Source organism: Saimiri boliviensis, chromosome 17 (genome assembly GCF_048565385.1).
Source record: "Saimiri boliviensis isolate mSaiBol1 chromosome 17, mSaiBol1.pri, whole genome shotgun sequence".
Classification (NCBI taxonomy): Eukaryota; Metazoa; Chordata; class Mammalia; order Primates; family Cebidae; genus Saimiri; species Saimiri boliviensis.
In genome coordinates, this window is record NC_133465.1 from 2526789 (window position 1) to 2546692 (window position 19904).

Genomic DNA, 19904 nt, shown 5'->3' on the forward strand with positions numbered 1-19904 from the left:
AGTGGGGCTGAGGCTGGAGAATTGCTTGAACCTGGGAGGTAGAGGTTTCAGTGAGCGGAGATTGCACCACTGCTCTCTGGCCTGGGTGGCAGAGCAAGACTCTGTCTGAAAAACAAACAAACAACAAAAAACCTGGTCTTCCAGGAGGGCCGCTTGAGTCCAGGAGTTTCAACACCAGCCTTGGCAACATAGTGAGACCCCAGCTCTAACAAGAGCAACAAGAAAATCAAAAAATTTAGCCAGGCATGGTGGTGCGTACCTGTAGTTCCAGCTACTTATTAGAGGGACCGGACCCTGAGGTGGGAGGGTTGCTTGACCCCAGAAGGTTGAGGCTGCAGTGAGAAGTGATCACGCCATGGACTCCAGCCGGGGCAACAGAGTGAAGGTGAGACCCTGTCTCCAAAAAAACACCACACATACAGAACAGACCTCACCCTCAACCAGGGGCAATGCTCGTGCCTGTCATCTCGGAACTTTGGAAGCTGGGCGCAGTGGCTCATGCCTGTAATCCCAGCACTTTGGGAAGCAGAGGTGGGAGGATCACCTGAGTTCAGGAGATCGAACCAGCCTGGCCAACATGGCAAAACCCTATCTCTACTAAAAGCACAAAGATTAGCCGGATATGGTGGCATGCGCCCATCATCCCAGCTACTTGGGAGGCTGAAGCAGAAGAATCACTTGAACCTGGGAGGTGGAGGTTGCAGTGAGCTGAGATCATGCCACTGCACTACAGCCTGGGCAACAGAGCGAGACTCCATCTCAAAAACAAACAAACAAACAAACAAACAAACTTTGGGAGGCCAGGATGGGATAATTGCTTGGGCACAGACGTTTGACTCCAGCCTGGCTTACCCAGTAAGACCCCAGCTCTACAAATTTTTTTTTTTTTTTAAACTAGCCGCGTATAGTGGTGTGTGCTGTCGTCCCAACTACTTGGGAGGCTGAGATGGGAGGATTGCTTGAGCCCAGGAGTTGGAAGTTACAGTGGACTATGATGATGCCACTGCACTCCAGCTTGGACAACAGACTGAGACCCTGTCTCCAAACCCGCCCCACCAAAAAAACAAAGCTCATCCTCTGACAACAGAGTTCTTACCTTCTCTATCAGAATAACTCCACTAAAGGTGCTAACTAGACACTGAGAGTCACCATTTATATTCCGAAAGCACTCAGACACCTCTCCTGTAATCAAACTCTCCCATTTCCAGCAACTACTGGAAAACCTTCACGGGGTTTTTCCATCACTCCTTCAGCACAGTATGTCAGAAACAGAACCTTTTTCTACCTGATACCTCTCTCTGCCTGAACCTCTGCGCATTGTTTAATGTGTTTTCATGGATCCCTTGCATTTGGGTGCTCTTATTCTAGATGTGTAATTGCTTGCTGAATTCTATGTTTTCCGTTCCTACCGTCACTAATAATTGCCCATTTATCTCTGGCCATGCTTCTACCACTCTTTCCCTCTTTCGCTTACGTAACTTTGGTATCATAAGCATCTCTACTTCCATTCAACAAACCCAACGTTGGATTTTATTTTACATTCCACACAAACTGTAGCCCACACAAACTTAAGTTAAATGATTTGTATGTTCTTTCTTTTCTGCTTCTGTTTCTACCCTGTGCAGCATGAGCAGCCTTCTCACTAGTTTATATCCCAACCTTTTACATCAGTAGGACACTAATGCATGAGTTAGACAAGTTATCCATGTATTTAATACTACAGCGTTCTATTTCAACATCAGGCCTGAGAACCAACCTACCTGAGAAAGCGATCTGAGACTAGTCAGAAGGAACTCAATGGTCCAATAACTACTTTGTATTCCTTCAAATAATCTGCATATAAAACCATATAAATATAACTTCCTTGTTTAAAATAAGATCTTTGATCACATCATTTCTAAATTCTGTAATCCTTTATAATATGCATATCATACCACTTGAGATAATTTGTAATACAGAACTATCACCTAAAAAATCCAAAATGCCTTTGTTCCAAACCAAGATCCTCAACCAGTTGCTCTCTATCTTAAGCAAAAACCAGGCTGGGCTCAGTGGCTCACACCTGTAATCCCAGCACTTTGTGAGGCCGAGGCGGGCAAATCACTTGAGGTCAGGAGTTCAAGACCAGCCTGGCCAACATGGTGAAACCCTGTCTCTACTAAAAATACAAAAAAAATCAGCCAGGTGTGGTGGTGTATGCCTGTAGTCTCAGCTACTCGGGAGGCTGAGGCAGAAGAATCACTGGAACCAGGAGATGGAGGTTGTATTGAGCTGAGATTGTGCCACTCACTGCACTCCAACCTGGATGACAGAGTGAGACTCCATGTCAAAAAACATAAAAACAAAAACAAAAAAACCTAAGGCCTGATGTGGTGGCTTACGCCTGTAATCACAGCACTCTGGGAGGCTGAGGTGGGCAAACTGCGTGAGACCAGAAGTTCAAGACCAGTCCAGACAATGTAGGGAGACCCTGTCTCTACAAAAAAAAAAACCACAAAAATTAGCCAGGCATGGCAGTACACACCAGTAGTCCCAGCTATTTGGGAGGCTGAGGTGGGAGGATCCCTTGATCCTGGGAGGTCGAGGCTGTAGTAAGCTGTGATCAAGCCACACTGTACTTCAGCTTGGGTGATTGAACAAGACCCTGTTTCTAACAATAAAATTGTTTAAAATTTAAAAAACAAACACTAGGCCAGGCGTGGTGGTTCACGCCTGTAATCCCAGCACTTTGGTAGGCCAAGGCTGGCGGATCACCTGAGATCGGGAGCTCGAGACCAGCCTGACCACCATGGAGAAACCCCGCCTCTACTAAAAATACAAAAAATTAGCCTGGTGTGGTGGCGCACATCTATGATCCCAGCTACTCAGGAGGCTGAGGCAGGAGAATCACTTGAGCCTGGGAGGCAGAGGTTGTGATGAACCAAGATTGCACCATTGCACTCCAGCCTGGGCAACAAGAGCAAAAAACTCCGTGTCAATAAATAAATAACAAAAAGATACTAAAAAAAAAAAAAAATCCCAGATGTAACTTTGAAATTATTAGGCTAAGTGAAATAAACCAGTTGAAAAAGGAAAAACATTGTGTAATTCCAATTACATGAGGTACCTAAAATAGTTAAACTCATAGAGACAGAAAGTTGAATAGTACTTACCAGCAGCTAAGAAGAGGGGAAATGGAGAATTATTGTTTAATGGATATGGAGTTTCAGTTTGGGATCATGAAAAAGTTCTGGAGGTAGATGGTGGTGATGGTTGCACAACAACATGAATGTCCTTAATGACAATGAACTGTCCACTTAAAATGATAAACTTTATATCATGTCTATTTTACCACCATTATAAAAAAAAATACCTGGGCTGGGTGTGGTGGCTCACATCTGTCATTTCAGCACTCTGGGAGGCTGAGGAGGGCAGATCACAAGGTCAGGAGATCGAGACCATCCTGGCTAACACAGTGAAACCCCATCTCTACTAAAAATACAAAAATCAGCTGGGTGTGGTGGCGCACACCCATAGTCCCAGCTACTCGTGAGGCTGAGGCAGGAGAATTGCTTGAACCTGGGAGGCAGAGGTTGCAGTGAGCTGAGATCATGCCACTACACTCTAGCCTGGGTGACAGAGCGAGACTCCATCTAAAAAAAAAAAAAAGCACCTAAAAAAATCCCAACACCAGAGTATAATAAATAATCCCATCATCCCAGTTCATCTTTGTATAGAAAAGAGTCAACTATAATCCTTCAAACTGAGCCTACTCAAAAAGAACAGGAAAAAAAGCAATGAAATATTATTCAGACTTAAAAAGGAAGAAAATTCTGACATGCTGCAACATGGATAAACCTTGGGGACATTATGGTAAGTACAATAAGCCAGCTAGAAAAAGACAAATACAGGCCAGGTGCAGTGGCTCATGCCTGTAATCCCAGCACTTTGGGAGGCTAAGGCGGACACATCACCTGAGGTCAGGAGTTCGAGACCAGCCTGACCAACATGGAGAAACACCAACTCTACTAAAAATACAAAATTAGCCAGGTGTGGTGGCGCGTGCCTGTACTCCCAGCTACTTGGGAAGCTGAGGCAGGAGAATCGCTTGAACCCAGGACGCAGAGGTTGTGGTGAGCCGAGATTATGCCACAACACTCCAGCCTGGGCAACAAGAGCGAAACTTCATCTCAAACAAACAAATAAACAAACAAAAACCAGAAAAAAAAGAGGCAAATACTATTTCCAATATATGAAGTACCTATAGCAGTCAAAATCACAGAGAAAAGCAGAATGGTGGTTACCAGGGGTTGGAGAAAGAGGAAAATGGGGGGTTGTTTAATGGGTTGAGTTTCAGTTTTGCAAGATGAAGAAGTTCTGGAGATTGGTTGTACAACAATGTGAATATATTTAACACTACTAAACTGTACACTTAAAAATGGTAAGGATGGTAAATTTTGTTATATGTTTTGTACCACAATGAAAAATTTAGCCGGGTGCGGTGGCTCAAGCCTGTCATCCCAGCACTTTGGGAGGCTGAGGCGGGTGGATCACGAGGTCGAGAGATCGAGACCATCCTGGTCAACATGGTGAAACCCCGTCTCTACTAAAAATACAAAAAAAATTAGCTGGGCATGGTGGCACGTGCCTGTAATCCCAGCTACTCAGGAGGCTGAGGCAGGAGAATTGCCTGAACCCAGGAGGCGGAGGTTGCGGTGAGCCGAGATCGCGCCATTGCACTCCAGCCTGGGCAACAAGAGTGAAACTCCGTCTCAAAAAAAAAAAAAAAAGAAAAAAAAGAAAAGAAAAATTTAGGCTGGTTACCATGGCTCACACCTGTAAACCCAACACTTTGGGAGGCCAAAGGGGAGGTTCATTTTGGCCCAGGAGTTTGAGACTCACCTATATAACACAGTGAGAAGTGAGACCGGGGTTGGCCAAAAAAAAAAATCAGCCAGACATGGTGGCACAGGCCTGTAGTCCCAGGTACTTGGGAGGCTGAGGTGGGAGGATCACTTGAGCCCAGCAGTTTGAGGCTGCAGTGACCCATGATCATGCCACTGCACTCAAGTCTGGGCAACAGAGCAAGACCCTGTCTCAAAAAAAAAAAAAAAAAAAAAAAAAAAGAAAAGAAAAAGAAAAAAAAAGAAAGAAAGAAAAGAAAAATAAAAAAATTAAAAGAACAAGAAGGGCAAAGTATCTGGCACTTAATTCCTGTAAGTACCACGTGTCCATGATCTAAAAAATAAAATCAAGAACTACCCAGCGAACAAGCTGCAAGGCTGTCTATATTATTTATAGCTGCTTGTCTCCAACATGCAAGTCAGAATCTGACTCTAACATGTAGCATACCCAAGAATTATGAAAACATTCAATGAAAGACTACAACTTTTAAGGGCCACTTTCAAGTAGCTACACGAGCCTTTTTATTTCGTTCAAGTTAGTTTTTAAAAAATCCATTGCAGATATATTAGGCAGCATATCAATCCAACAAGAAAGCAGAGAGCCAGTATCAGTAAATCAAAGTGTGCCTTTCTGTTAATACTCTCTCATATGTTCTCATTTTATACACCCCTTCACCCAGTCAGAAAGTAGCCCTGAAGTATTTAGGCTCCATTCAGGGATAGCACTACCATGCATCAAAGTGTCAAGAGACCTACCAGAGATGAAATCTGCAATTCTGTGCTTCTAACCACCAAAAAAAAAAAAAAAAAAAAAAAAGTTTATCAAAGCAAATGTCACCAGCGGCCCAATATGCAGACAACTTCCTATAGAGAGATTTAGACAACAGAACACAATTCTTATTTCTTTGAACTATTAGTGCTGCAATTCCTTCTAGTTGGCATGTAAAACCTGAGACAATGGGACAATCCTTTGCTGCAGGTGGCAGGCCTCCTCCAAACCAGAGCTGACAAGAGTAAGGAAAGACTCTTTCCTGGAGACTCAAATCCAACAGTGAATTCTTCCCAACCAAAATAAACAAATAAACCCACTTTTTTCTAAAAACCCTCTCTATTTTTCATACAGGGCTGAATTCTAGTTGTTCAACCCTATGAATAATAAATAGAATGAATCAATAGTTTCTAACTCACCTCTAATTTTTCTCCCAATTATTACAAGAGTTAAAAGTTAAGAAAAGCAGCAAAGATCCATATACTTTCATCCCTCTCCCTCTTGGCATATGGCCACAAAACAAATGGATACTGTCAAGAATATATATGTTTATTTTACCCTACATGGTCCATTTCCAAAGGTCTTTCCCATAAGAGGAGATTAAGAAGGACATATGCCTCATCATATTACCAAGATTCATCCTAAGCATCTGGCTTCCAGCTTTAGGAATAATTTTCAGTAGAGAATAAATGTAAATAGTACTTTACTGGGGGTTAGGAGCCCTGTATTTTAACCGACACCGCCACTAACTAGTCATGTTATGCTGAATGGACCAATTTAATCTCTTTGAGTCTCAAGTTTCTCATTTATAAAATGTGGACAATCCTTTATAAAATGTGGATCAATTCTTGTTGATCTCACAGAAATAAGGTAAAAATAGTAACTGTTATTATATGTTAAGGTATTTTATAATTTTTTAAAATGCTGTAAAACATATTTCTATCAAAAATCATCTTTCACATGGTAAAAATCTTAAGCTCTGCTTATTCTAGGATTGGACAGTGTTCATCCACTCCTATATTAGGTACTCATTTACATGCTACCCATATGCAAGCATTCTATATATAAAATGTCACCAATCTAAAAACCATTTTCACCTAACAGCTTTATTTTTTTCCCTGATTCATCTGGGCTGTCCAACATAAACAAAATTGTACACAGGGAATAAGTTTGAGCATGGACACACAGTTCATTAATTAGATTATAAACCAGTAAGTACAATTTCTGGCAATGGGGTGAAGTGGGAACAGGAAGAGTGAGTATATTAAATAAATAAAGCTTACCTTATCAGTTTTAAAATATCCATATAGTTGTTTTTAAATAAATAGGCAAACATTACAATTATTTATGTACAAGTACACACAAACTCCCACATTCATATTACCCCATATAAATACACTGATTTGGAATTTACAGATTACAAGAGCATTTTTTTTTTTTTCTCCTTCAAAAGTAACTCTAGAACTAGAGCTAAACTATAGGTCAAAATGACACACGATATATTGGCCTGAGAACAATACTTTTCATTCAAATCCACACAAGCCTGCCACTTGCACTAGTCATCCCCGGCAATTAATCCCCCAAGAAAGACGTTTGATTAAATCTTTTCAAGCAAATCCTTTGCTTTGCTTTTGTTAGTTCACTTCTTGTCAACATCTATTAAAATATGCCTTTAATTCTCCCACAATCTTAAAAAACACCGATTCCACTGTCTTCAACTTTAATCAACTGTATGGCCGGCATTTTTCATTTCATAATAATGTGCTGCTTGGAATTCAAGAGGCAGGCTCAGCATCAATCATCTGGTAAGAATTTTTCCACTGCAATAAATATGCAAATGAGGAGAGCCAGTCAGTCGTATTTCAGGCCCGACTTGCTAGTGTTTTAAAAAAGACACAAATTTATTAATTGCCGGTGGCCAGAGGAATCCTATTACTTTGGGCATTGATTACAAAGCTGTGTGAGTGATTATTGTGCAACTCGCGGACTACCCAGGCATGAGGAAAAATTATTAAAGCAAGGCAGAGATTATCAACTCAGAATAACAATAAGCCTTAACATTTAGGCCCTAACTTCTTCAACAAAGAATTACGTGAAGCCTCCACTGTATCATAATTCCGAATTCTGTCAGTATTACTGTTTGGGCTTGTTCTATATTCCCCAAGCAGAATGGCGTTACCAGTAAGAGACAGGACTGTCGGTTACAAATTCCTCAACATCAACCATTTGGATAAGTTACTATCATTTCCAACATATGCCCAACTAGAATTTTTACATATCCCTGTGTATATACACATATACAGGTATGTGTGTATATATATATATATATTCAGATTTCGACAAATGTGTGTGCTACTGTGAGGACCATGGTTTTAACTGGAATAGTGTGAGGACTTCTGCCCCAGAATGTTGGTGAGTTCTGTGGACTAAAAGTAGAATTTTCTTTTTTACTGGTACAAAATAACCACAAGGACAACTTTTCCAAAGCACAGCATAGAGACTTATGCTCCAAAATCAAGAAGGTTAAGCCAAAAGCAGACGTGGGTTTTCATATCTCAGCGGGTACCACAGTAAAGGCATGCGAGCTATGGAGGAGTCTACAGAGGAAACAACTTGATAGGCTAATTCTGAATGCAAAGTGTTTTTGTGAGAAACATTCAACCCAAGATATATTAAATCAAATAAGAAAGAGGACTCAGTGGACAAAACTTATTTTTTTCTCTTAAGAGAATGATGTGGGGAATTGGGGAAGTAAGTAGAAGTTGAAATAAGGGAGAGATGAAGAGACATATGATAAAATATATGTTGGGTGAGCCTCCTCGCAGAAAGAAGCAAAAAGAAGAAAAGAAAAAAATTCTTACCATTTTACATTACTGCCACACTAAGTAACATGATAGATAGTGTGCATTTGAGTTCTGTGGAGGGACATCCCACTCAAGCTGTAATTTCTGACCAGGCATGAATTTATAAGGAAGGGAAAAGAACTGCAGAATTTCTTAGGTTTCCCTGAATACTCTCTCAAATACCTTGATGAAGTGTGTCAATAAATCCTTAAAAAGCCCTATAGGACACAGCAATCTAGCTGATCAATGTACTTTCTGAAATCTACGACAGTTACCTTCCACTTCACAGTTCCCAGACAACCTCCATCACTGCTGAGGACTTTGCCAAAAAGGAAAATTTACTCCCTTTAAACAGAAAAGAGTAAATGTTCAGAATATGAGGTACTTAAAACCCAGGTTTATTTACAAGTACTGTAACTGTTTAAACTGTCTTACTGCAGTTACCCAGGGAGAGTGGGAATACTTTCATTTTTATTTGATATACTTTTGAACTGTTTGAATATTTTATAAGCATATATTACTTTTATAATTTAAAATTTTATTAAAACGTAAAAAACTGTGAAGAAAGGAAACGTATTAAAAATAAAATTAGAACCACAATCCAAGTAACCCCCTCTGATTTTTAAGAAGTCGGACTCTTTCATATTACAACGTCTTTAAAAAAAACAGCCTCTGCTGTGGTGAAATTGTCTCTAACCAAATGCCCAGATTCCCTCTCTAGTACGGATCTAGAAAAAACGGATGAAAATGAAGATTCAGAAAATACCTTTCTAAAACAGGGATCCAATGCAAAATTAATCACTCCTCTCTCAGGATCCTTTACAAGACTTACCATTTTGTACTCTGAGTCTGAAAGCTGCTTCGGGGCAGCCTGAGCCTGTCATCCAGCATCCAACATATCACCTGGGCCAAGAAAGGTATTCTAAAAACGTTTTCTTCATCTCAGAGAGATGCTGCCTAAGTCGTATGGCAGAATATGATTACACGAACGTTTCCAAATCTAAATGCTGACAAGAAAATGAAATGTAGACTACGTATTTCCTAACTTCAACATCAACTACGTATCTTCAACAAACTGACCTTTTGTTAACCAAGTGGTCAAACAACACTTTATTTTAACATACCAACTATAAGACATACAGGCTACTCCTAAGTGTCTCAAAATCATTTTGCCAGACAGGAATTTAAAAACAAAACTAATCAACAACTTTTGCTAGGCACATTACAATGCATTCTCCTGAAAATTTAGTAATTACCATTCCTTAAGTCGAAAAACCGACACTCAGAAAATGAAAGATTGTTTTGTGTTTCTTTTAATACTAGTAAGACTAAGGGTTGTTTATTCTCCAACCCAAAATGAAACACGTTGAGAGGTTGTGTCTATGTAAACACACTTCAAACATGCTTTAAAAGTAGCTTCCCTACAACTATACCTTACTGTGAGCTCCTGGAGAGCAGAAACTGGTAACTACTCACTTGGGTATGTCTGGTGTTGGCAAATGGTAGATTCTATGTTACTGAATGAATAACTGAAAAAATAAAATCCTAGTATCTTTCTTGGTACGTATTTTTTACATGTAGATTTCACATCTTCAAAGAACCGTTATGTATAGTACTGTATTTATATATATAATCCTTTCAAGAAGAGAAAAACAAATACTGTAGCCCAAGAGCTACACCCTTAAAAGATTGTACTATCACTATTCAGATTAATAGTTAATACTTAGTTAGGACCTACTAAGCATCACACACTCACCTAAGCACTTTATATGTATTAACTCATTTGAATCCTCACAGCAATCCTTTGAAATAGATGCTGTTATTGAATCACCATTTTACAGATACAGAAAATGAAACATTACTATAAGCTTAAAAAACAATTGCACAGTTTTCACTTTCTAGATCGATGTGCCCTTGGGGGTTATGTATCAAAACTATCTGGGAAAGGGAGTGTAATGAAATTTTCAATTACTAAAAAAATGACAAAACTTCCTTCCCCAATACTATCACATGACAAAAACACTAGTGAGATTCTGTTAAAATGTCATGTCCAAATTTGATTCCCACACTTGAAAAAACTGTGGAGAAACTGAAGGAGGTCCACATCACATGGATAGAAAGCAGGTCCAGTAAGGCAAGAAAAAGCAATACTTGCTGAATTTGAAAGAAAAATGATAACAAATGGATTAACAGTCTCTAAAATTCAAATGCCCACGTATATCAGAGAAGATTCTTAGCCTTACTAAGAAAAATAATTTTTTAAATAAGAGCTTAAAACGATGGGACATTTTTCTGATATTGCTTGATGCTGGCAAGAACTTGAGGAAGGGGTACTCTGCGTATACCACTGATGAGTTTTGTTAGCATGACATAGCCAGAAAGCAACCTGGCAAAATGTATCCAAGTTTTACACACGCATAGCTCCTGACCCAACTATTCTTCTAGAAACTAACCCTAAGGGAATAATTTTAAAGCAAAGAGGTAGGTACAAAAATGTTATTTTCAGCATTGTTTATAATAGTTTCTGCAAACATCTTAAGTGTCTGTTTATAGGGACTTGCTTAAATTAATTTTAGTTTAGCCAGATAACTTTTAGTGCAGCTGTTGAAAAGATTAGGATAAAACGGAACTTGGCTTAAATAAACCAAACCATAAAAAACTTTTTGGGGCCGGGCGCGGTGGCTCAAGCCTATAATCCCAGCACTTTGGGAGGCCGAGGCGGGTGGATCACGAGGTCAAGAGATCGAGACCATCCTGGTCGACATGGTGAAACCCCGTCTCTACTAAAAATACAAAAAATTAGCTGGGCATGGTGGTGCGTGCCTGTAATCCCAGCTACTCAGGAGGCTGAGGCAGGAGAATTGCCTGAACCCAGGAGGCGGAGGTTGCGGTGAGCCGAGATCGCGCCATGGCACTCCAGCCTGGGTAACAAGAGCAAAACTAAGTCTCAAAAAAAAAAAAAAAAAAAAACTTTTTGGGCTATTTATACCTGAATTAAACCTTAGACTGGAGGAAAAAAAAAAAAAAATACTTCTTGAACTAAATGAAGTAATCTGAATATGAAGTACACATATAGTATTAGGAATATTTAGTTAGGTGAGATGATAGTGTTACTAAGAAACATCCTCCTTTTTTAGAGCCACACACAGAAATATTGAGAGGCAAATGGCATGACTGTAATTTACTTTAAAATGCTTCAAAAAGGAAAAAAAAAAAAAAAAACAAATACAACAAACATGTTTTTTAAAGAAAGAAAAAGTAGGCCTACAGGCATTGACATGGGAAGATGTAAAGCATGATTTCATTGATGTTTTAAAAAAATTTTTATATTGACATAAGTATCTGGCAGATAGATAAATGGTTTAAAATGGTTGTCTCTAGGGGACACTTTTATGAGTAGGAAAAAGAATACTTTCACAATCTGTGTTATATATTTCATTAAGCATTGTTTGGGGGGGGAGAAGTAGACTCAGTATTGTCTGAAAAAAAAAAAATTCACAACAAACAAGTTTTACTTTTATTATTTTTTTAAGGCAATTAAGATTAAATAAAGATCTTCAACACTACAGGAGGTTTTCTGAGGTAGATGTAACTCCAGAAAACCAAACCAGAAGAAACAGATTAAAATAAAAATAGGAGAATTAGTGGCATTAAGGTTGACTGACAAGATCGTCCATCCCTAGAACTAGTTCAAGATTTTCCCTGTTTGATTCACAAAAGAAATAGCAAGGACCAATAAATGTAAGGGGGCAAAGCGTTTGTCTTCATTAAACATTGGGAAACGTAAATTAAAATAACAGACACCATTTCCCGGATACCAGTTGTCAAAGTGACAAGATGAAGCAAAATTATTATATCCAGTGTTAACGAGAATAAGAAAAACTGACAATCATATAAAAAGTTGAAAATCTACAAATACAACTTTCTGGAGGGCAACTTGGTCGTATAGATAAAAAGTCTTAAAATTTTGCATATTCTTAGAAAATGTACTTAATTCCACATTTAGAAATTTACTTTATGTAACAAAGCATGCATATGAGTAAAGATTTAGTAATAATTATGTTTATTACATTATTTATATAAATGAAAACCTGGAAACAATTCAAATGTCCCACAATAAAGAACTGGTTAAACTATCCACACAATGGAAACTCTATGCTATCATTAAAAAGAATGCTACAGAATAGTATTTAAGCATGGGGGAAAATATTCATGATCTCTGTTAAGTAGAAAAAAATAGACTGCTAAACAAATTACAGAATAGGGTCTCATTTTTGTTCTAAGTACATACCCACCGAGAAAAAAAAAAAACAGTGGTGGAAAAGATATATACCATATAGCAAAATATTTTAAAAAAGAAAAAAAAAGAAAAAACAAAAAAATTCTTAGCTGCTAGGATTAGGGAAGAAATATTTCCTTAATTTTGCTTGGCTATTTTCTTTTTTGAGACAGAGTCTTGCTCTGTCGCCCAGGCTAAAGTGCAGTGGCACAATCTTGGCTCACTACGACCTCCGCCTCCTGGGTTCAAGCAATTCTCCTGCCTCAGCCTTCCGAGTAGCTAGGATTACAGGTGTGTCTACCTGGCTAATTTTTGTATTTTCAGTAGAGACAGGGTTTCACCACGTTGGCCAGGCTGGTCTCAAACTCTTACCTCTGGTGATCTACCCGCCTTGGTCTCCCAAAGCACTGGGATTACAGGCATGAGCCACCATGCCCAGCCTGCCTGGCTATTTTCTAAATTTTATACAATGAATACATATTACACATTTATGATTTATCATAAGAAAAAACCCATTATTTATCACCTAAAAAAGGTCTTATCTACCTAGAGAAGGACTAGATCAGCTGATCTCCTCAAAGTCTACCTTTTACTGAATAAAACAGCATGCAGCCAACAGCATCTTTAGAAAAATTGAAGGACATGTCTACTTCTTGTGCTCTAAACCTCTGTCCTACAACAAATTCATCTCCATATTTCTCCTGCCTTCATTCCTTTAAGCTGTGACATTTATTCCATGTCTATGGTTACTCATACTTTTCTTTGAAAAGGAGAGAAAACCCTCAGATAAAAGAGTCAAGTTAAACCAGATGCACAGTGACTGGGCAGTGTGGCCAATAGCAATGTTTGGGAGACAGAGCTGACCTCAGTTTCTACACTGGCTTTGCCTCTCACCAATCGTGCGACCAAAAGAAGTTATCTAATCTCTCTAAGCCTCGATTTCCTCATCTGTACAACACAGTTACTAGAGCCTACTGCACAGGCTGTTGTGAGAACTAAATGAGATGTTTGTATAGGCTTAGTTCAGTACACGGGAGGTGGTGCACAATTAACAAATGGGAGCTCTCTTGTTATTTTTGCATATACTGGCATCTGGCATTGTATTTGCATAATAAAAATACCAAGACAGAAGAAAAGTAATCCCTATTCTCAAAATGTTATCTTTTTATTTTTAATTTCTTTTTACTCATGTTCTTCTATCTTGTGCATCTTACTGGGGACACCAGAAATGCTTTTTAACTTGTTGCGTTAGAATGTCTCTGCCCTTACCCTCAACTCTCACCACTGTTGACATCTGTGTAGCATATACTATGCCTCATCTTTAGGATGTAATCCTTAAGAGATTGTCTGAGCAGCTTCTCCACCTGTAAACATTTCCCTTGTATGAAACTGTGGGAACAGCTGGTATGGATTTCTTAAAATAGCAGCCTTTTGGATTTTTTCAGAGGCACATTTACTCACCTGTCCCAAGAAAAATAGGAACTGGTAGATTTGAGATTAAACATCAAGCAAAACAATCAATATTACATGAAAGGCATTTAAAATTACCTAAGAACACAAGCTAAAGGTAAGTGTGTCCATGTACAGCAAACTTTCAAAGCAGGTCATATGAGCAAACTTATTTGGTGACATGTTACAAATATAACAATATAATAAAAAATAAAAATAAAAAAATATATAATATTACAATAATCAAGAGATAATTTTATGTCTTAAGGTATCACGACATACACACTTTCTCTAAGACAGTTCTCTTTTTTAAGAGGCAGGGTCTTGCCCTGCTGCCTGGGCTGGAGTACAGCAACATGATTATTGCTCACTCCAAATTCAAATTCCTGGATTTAAGTAATCCTCTCACCTCAGCCTCCCGAGCAGCTAGGACTACAGATGCTTGTGTGCCACCCTGTCTGCCAGAAAATTCAAAAGTAACATTACAGCCTATGTTATGTCTTTTTTTCCCTCACCCACCATCCCCAACCTCCTCTCCTTGTCAAACTGTCATTAAAATTTCACAGAAGAAAATACACATGGAGGAAAATATATACATATTAACAACAATTTCTAGACATGTATAAAACATATACATGTATATATATTGTTAGTAATGTTTTCTCTGAGAAGTAGATGTGGGAATTTGGAAACAAGGAGAGCTTTTACTTTTTCCTTTATAGACATCTATACTACTTACACTTTTTTCACAGTGAAGATGTACTGCTGTATATACATTTTAACATAATTAATAGAAGAACATATGGACAAATTAAACTAAGTCCCATAAAACCCTTAGCAACTTTCATAAATACCTGGGGAAAAAAAGTCTTCATTATTTTCGAAAATGCTTTGCAGCTTCTAGAGATACTTACAGAGACAGACTAGCTAGTATTAGGAAAATACATTATGAATAGATAAGCATTAGTGATGGTTAGAACCAGAAAGGAGGAACCTGCTGAACCACTGATCTGATTTCATGTTTCCAACTGCTTTTTTACACTCTCTTACACATCAAGATGAAGACCACCACTGGCTTAGACAAAGGCTTTCAAAAGAAACGATAACAACCCGAATGCTCTTGAAAAGTCATTTCATGCAAAAGCAACTGAACAGGAATATCACAAAACAGGTGTTTGACATAAGCATAGGGTTATGCTTGTCTCCATTTCTGAGATTATTTGGGTTATGAAGGGCAACTGCATTTATCAGTACAACTACTATCATCAAGGGGGAAAAATCCACAGATTCAGAATATAAGGAATTACAACTCAGCATTATTATACCTTTTGTAATACATTTAGCCAAGTAGGGGCCACCCCAAAAATGTTACACACCTTCTAGGAAAATGTTTTCCTTTAAACAAAGGATTTACTTTCTACTTTTTCACCACGGCCCCCTCTTTTGAACCATTTGTTCCTATTTGAGTACAATGTATCCCTAAGGAGTTTCAATGAGTTGTGAAATAATTGTTACTCATAAGCAAAAAAGGAAAAAAAAAAAAAAAAGAATGGAAGAAGAAAAAGAAAGAAAAGCAGGATTAACTGCAATTGCCCCTACAACTGAGAAACTTGCATCTTGCACTTTCACCATGTAAATAACACACAGATCCTGCGGGAACATGCCAAACACCAGGATTCTTAATTAATGGAGCTCTTTAATGTGCAAATCAGGAACAAATTGCAAGTTCTGACTTGCATTGATTATGAAAACATTAATTGAATGAGCAAGACCCTAAGAAAGACAGAATCCCAAGTCTTCCAAGAGACAGAAAGAATACAAAGCTCTGGAAACCAGACAAGTCTGACCAATGTCTAAAATGCAAACCTGAAACTGAGTGTTCTCACAAGTAGACAATGAATTAAAAAACAAGAAACAAATCAACAAAAAAATCCAACAGTTTCATCTGAAAGCAATCACAATAAATACATCTATTACCCTACCATCTTGCATTAAGAAAAAAAAAGAATGTTTACCAAGGGAACAAAAAGAAAAATAAAAAATTTTACCACAGAAGCTTATAGACACTGCTTTAAGAGGGGGAAAAAAACACTTTATATATACACACACTTATATGTACATAGGTGTAACAAAACAATGCTGTCTCCTTAAAAAAAAAAATTCATCCTATATAAATTATAGCCATAAACTTTTCCTGCAGTGCAGCCTAATTAATTCTTGTTCTATACACAAAGGGAAATGCTGGGTGACAAATGGGTGTGAAGCCAGAAAGCTGCCAGGTCTGCAAAACATTTTCTACTTCAATTTATAAGCAATTTTGCAGTAAATCATCAACCAGAACCTGGAATCTCAGGAATCTCTGAGTGTCCAAACAACATTATATCACTTATCAAAGAGAGAAGGAAAAAAGAGTTTAAAGACATCTCATTTTTCAGTTCTAACCCACATCAAAATCTAGAAGTCTGTGTAATCTATTATTCTTTTCTGGGTAAGGTTTTAGTATCAAAGATACATATTTCAAGCAAAAATGACACTACAGGTTGATGCAGCCCATTCCTCTATCCCTAGAAGTACTGTATCATGTATCCATTACCATAAGAAATACTCCCAGAGTTATCTGGGAATAAGCACACGTATACCCCCTCCCGCAATCCAAGCAAAACATACACAACAATCGAGCCAAGCTGAAGGGTTCAACAGTGAGTCACTGCGGAAAACAGGTGCAAAATCCTCCAAGGAAACAGGATTAGTGGAGAGGAAAATAGAAACTCATAGAAAAGAAAGAAGAAAGCGGGGCTGCCTCTTTGTACTCAGACCTTTCCCGCATCTCTAACCCATGTCCCAATAATTTTACCTTTTCCAGAATGTCATATAAAAGGAATTTCCAAGTATATAACCTTTCGAGGCAGGCACATTTCACTTAGTACAACACCTTTGAGATTCATCCACGTTTTCGCATGTATCAATAGTTTATTCCTTTTTATTGCTGACTAATGTACAATTTGTTTCTCCACTTGCCCACTGAAGGTCATCTGGGCTGTTCCCAGGTTTTGGTGACTGTAAATAATGCTGCTATGAACATGCATGCACAAGACTTTGGGTGAACATGTGTCTTCACTTCTCTACGTTAGATACCTGAGAGGAGAGACTACTGGGTCAGGCTCATGTGATGAACATATGTTTAGCTTTATTTAAAAGCTGCCAAACTGTTTTTCCAAAGTGGCTGTGCTAGTTGGCACTCCCATCAGCAATGTATGAAAGTGCCAGTTGCTCTACATTCTTGCCAGCAGTTGGTGCTGTCAGGTGTGTATTTGCGTTTGGCCTGTCTAACAGGTGTGTACAGGTTATCTCCATGTGGGTTTAATTCGCACCTCGCTAAACATTAATGATTAAGTTAAACATCTTTTCATGTGCTTATTTGCCACCAAATATTGTGTTTCATAAAGTGTCCAAATCTCTTGCCCATTTTTTTTGAATGGGTATTTTTTATTGCTGAGTTTTGAAAGTTCTTTATACACTCTGGACATAGGCTGACTGTTCATTACGCGATCTGCAAACATTTCCTCTTGGTCTGTAGCTTATCTTTTCATTATTTTAACATATCTTTCACAGAGCAAAAGATTTTAATTCTGATTTAGTCTGATTATCTACTTGTTCTTTTACAGATTCTGTTTTTGATATGGTATTTAAGAACTCTTTGCCTAACCCAATGACATGAAGAGTTTTCTCCCATGTGTTTTTCAAAACACTTTATAGTTTATGATTTATATTTAAGTCAATATAAATTGACCGTCTTGTGTTACATTTTTATATAAAGTATGAGGTACAAGTTGAAGAAGAATGTCAACTGTCCCAGCACTATTTGTTGAAAAGACTATCCAGGCCAGGAATGGTGGCTCATGCCTGTAATCTCAGCATTTTGGGAGGCCGAGGCAGGCGGGCAGGAGTTCAAGAGCAGCCTGGGCAACACAGCAAGACCTCACCTTTAAGAAAAATAAAGAAAATTTAGCAGGCCACGATGGCATACACATGTAGTCCCAGCTACTCAGGAGGCTAGGGTGGGAAGACTGTGTGAGCCAGGAGCTCAATGCTGCAGTGAGCCATGATAGTGCCACTGCACATCAGCTTCCACAAAAGAAGAAAACCTCATCTCTTTAAAAAAAAAAAAAAAAAGAAAAGAAAAAGAAAAGAAACTATCCATTCTCCACTGACTTGACTTTGCACCTTTAAAAGTCAACTGCTCATTACTTGTATGGATCTATTTCAGAACTCTCTATTCTATTCCACTGATTGAAGTAACTTTTTTAGAAAGTAGCTTTTAAAAGGCATGAACCCACAAAAGAAAGGCAAAGAGGCAGGGCGCGGTGGCTCAAGCCTGTAATCCCAGCACTTTGGGAGGCCGAGGCGGGTGGATCACGAGGTCGAGAGATTGAGACCATCCTGGTCAACACGGTGAAACCCCGTCTCTACTAAAAACACAAAACATTAGCTGGGCATGGTGGCACGTGCCTGTAATCCCAGCTACTCAGGAGGCTGAGGCAGGAGAATTGCCTGAACCCAGGAGGCAGAGGTTGCGGTGAGCCGAGATCGCGCCATTGCACTCCAGCTTGGGTAACAAGAGCGAAACTCCGTCTCAAAAAAAAAAAAAAAAAAAAAAGAAAGGCAAAGAATGAGAGACAGGATAGCAACTCAGTTCTGCAACCTACCTATATAATTATTAGAATGTTAAAAATGAAGAACATACCAAATGTTATGAGGAAGTGGAGCAACTGCTGGCTGCTTACGCACTACCGGGGGGACTGTCAAATGGCATAACCACTTTGGAAAATAGCTTGGCAGTTTCTGTAAAAGTTAAACATGCACTTACCATGTGACTCAGTCATTCTGTTCTTAGTTACCCAAGAGAAATGAAAGTCTATGTCCATATAAAAACAGGTATACAAATGTTTGTGGCAGATTTATTTGCAGTAGCCAAAAACTGGAAACAAATTGTGGTACATCCACACAGTGGGATACTACTCAGCAGTAAACGGCAACGAACTACTGACACATGAAAAACTATGAAGGACTCTCAAAATAATTATGCTGAGCAAAAGCAGACTAAAAAGGATACAAACTGTATAATTTCATTTATATAGAATTCTAGAAAATGCAAACTAAACTACAATGACAGCAGATTCAGTGGTTATCTAGGGACAAACAGGGAGGACCCGGAGGGAAAGATTATAAAGAAGCTGAGGAAACTTCTGCGGATGAGGAATATGTTCCTTATCTTGACTGTGGTGATGGTTTCTTGGGTGTACACAGATGTCAAATTGTACACTAGACATATGGGCAATTTATTATGTCAACTATACCTAAATAAACCAGTTTTTGAAAAAGCAAATAAATAAATAATAACTGACTTAGCTAACCTGAGCAAGAAGACTGGGGTGCCAGCAATGAAGAATCAGATGCAACCCCACTTGCAGTCCAGAAACAGAATGCAGAGGATTCAGGAACTGGCAGTGCCCAGCACCTCTAGAAAAGGAGGTCAAAGCAGGCCTAAAAACAACTGGAGCAGCTAAAATATTGTATCGTCTTACTTAGGCAAAAGTTAGAGGTTTATCCTTGAAGACAGTTAAGAGAGGGTCTCTGGACAGGGAGAATCCAGACATAGTTAAGGGCAAAGGCATAATATT

General features: G+C 38.6%; 1 protein-coding gene across 1 annotated transcript in view; it reads right to left on the reverse strand.

The window, feature by feature from the left end:
• AATF (apoptosis antagonizing transcription factor) overlaps positions 1-19904 on the reverse strand; it is a 115454-nt gene that overhangs the window by 73313 nt on the left and 22237 nt on the right. The window lies entirely within an intron of this gene.